Below are 2370 nucleotides of genomic sequence, written 5' to 3' on the forward strand. Positions count from 1 at the left end.
TCGGTTGGCAGGAAAAGGAAAGCTACCTAAAATCACATCAATATAAGAAAATATCCCATCAATACTTGATTGATTGCGATTTATTTTTTATATGGTAACTAATCTGATCATCAATACTTGATTGATTGTGATTTATTTTTTATATGGTAACTAATCTGATGGGTTTATGTGGGTGGTGAAGCGAAAAGGAAAGCTACGCATTTTTTTAGTCAGTAGAGATGATTGATGATAAGAAAGGGAAAATCACATCAATATAAGGAAATATCCCATCAATACTTGATTGATTGCGATTTATTTTTTAGATCATCAATACTTGATTGATTGCGATTTATTTTTTATATGGTAACTAATCTGATGGGTTTATGTGGGTGGTGAAGCAAAAAGGAAAGCTACGTATGTTTTAGGCAGTAGAGACGATTGATGATAAAAAGGGGAAATCACATCAATATAAGGAAATATCCCATCAATACTTGATTGATTGCGATTTATTTTTTATATGGTAACTAATCTGATCATCAATACTTGATTGATTGCGATTTTTTTATGGTAACTAATCTGATGGGTTTATGTGGGTGGTGAAGCGAAAAGACAGGTGGGAGGGAGACGAAATAAAACCAGCGAAATAAAACCAACGAAAGTGGTGAGGCGAAATAAAAACCAGCGAAAAATAACCGGCGGACTATTCGTAGATTTTTTTGGTTCGTCTGTCTTGGTGCGACGGGATGTTAGGGCCTGGAGTGCGTGGGGGCGGGCGGGGGACTCGGCTTGAGGTTTTTTTTTGGTTCTATGCGGCTTAGCGTGAGACGGGAGGTTGGGCATGTGCGGGACTCGATCGCGGGGTTTTCCTTGGTTTTTCGCGGCTGAGAGGGAGGTGGGAGGAAGTACCAAAGAAGTACCAAAAAAGACCGGGTGAGGTGGGACGAAAATAAAACCCGGAACGCGACCTACCAACTGAGACATTAGGAGTAGAGATTATGCCTTCTTTTGATCGTCAGCCCCCGCATCGCTCCTAGGAGCGGCACTGGCGGATCCCAGCGCCGGCGCCACCACTACTCCCCATCCCCTCCCACCCTCTCGCCATCGCCGGCGCAAGCCAGCGGGCAAAGCCCCCAGGCGGCCGGTGGCGGCGGGATTTGTTTCCCCACGCGCGCAGGTGGTGGACGGGGCTCGGGTGCTGCAAGTCAACGGCGGCTCCAGCGGCGTGGATCTGGCCCCTGGCGACGCTCAGGCGGCTCTGTCTGTGCGGATCCGGCTGGTGGCTGCGTGGGGCGGGGGGCTTCTGCTGCTCGCCGTTGGCCCTCGCGGTGGCTGCCGCTGGAGGTGCGGGCTGATGGCCCTCGGAGGCGGGCGGAAACGTATCTGCTCGCGGGCGGCTACAATGGAGGTGCGGCGCGGGCGCTCTTGAGGCCGGCGGCGCGGATCTGCCTCCTGGGGTCGTGGGCAGGGACCGACGACGTGGGGCGAGCGTGCGGGGATGTGCTTCTGCTGCAGCGGGGCGGATCTGAGAGCGTGGTGCTTGGACGCCGGGGCTGCGGCCCCGGACCTCTTCTTTTGGCAACGACGGCTGTGGTGGCTGCGTGGGCAGCGCCATGGCTGGAGCTCGGGGGCGTCGGTGCTCTGTGGCAGTGCGTCGGCCGTCGGTCGCGCCAGGGACGCTTGGTGCTAGCTGGAGGGTTGGCTGCTGCTGTTGCGCGGGGCTTCGGATCTGACCAGACGTGGCCAGTTCTGGCTCCTACAGTGGAGATGGGGTAGCCTTGTCGACGGCTTTGCGTGGTGCAGGTGGCGGCGGCGAGGCTGTTCTGATCGGTGGCTCCGGGCTCTGGAGGTTGGTGGTGGTTCAGGTAGGCGGTGACTCTCGTGTGCCGGTTCGAGGGAAGGGCTTCCTTTGGCTGCTCGGGGCGAAAGCCTTGCTCCGGCCTTGGCCGCAGCCGGCGGCGGCGACGCCTATGGTCGTCGCACACCTTCTTGGAGGCGTCGTTGTTCGGGGGCCTTCGACCTCTTCTCTCACACTTCGGGGGAAACCCTTGCTCCAGTTCTTGGAGCGGATGATGGCGGCGCTCCGGTGTCGCGGTCCTTCGTGGAGGCATCGTTCTGGAGTGGTCTTGGCCTGAGAGAGTCATCGGCTCGAGTGGTGCGCGGCCTCGGGGCCGGTGTGGAAGTCGGAGCGGCGGCTCCGGATCTTGTCGTCTTGGAGGGGTGCCGGCATTGGTCACGTGGGTGGCAGTGTCGTTGGCCAGCCTGGTGCGCGGCCTCGGGGTCGGCGTGGATGCCGGAGCGGCGGCTCCGGATACGGTGGTTGGGTGTCGGCTCCGGTTGCTCGGGTGACGAAGCTGACGGCTCGGGTGGTGCGCGGCCTCGGGGCCGGCGTGA

At 57.3% G+C, this 2370-nt stretch overlaps 1 pseudogene; it reads left to right on the forward strand.

Annotated features, from left to right (window-relative positions):
• The first annotated feature begins 1589 nt into the window (after positions 1–1589).
• On the forward strand, positions 1590–2346 carry LOC119357519 (annotated as a pseudogene).
• Positions 2347–2370: the final 24 nt, after the last annotated feature.

The sequence above is a fragment of the Triticum dicoccoides genome, chromosome 2A (assembly GCF_002162155.2).
Source record: "Triticum dicoccoides isolate Atlit2015 ecotype Zavitan chromosome 2A, WEW_v2.0, whole genome shotgun sequence".
NCBI lineage: Eukaryota > Viridiplantae > Streptophyta > Magnoliopsida > Poales > Poaceae > Triticum > Triticum dicoccoides.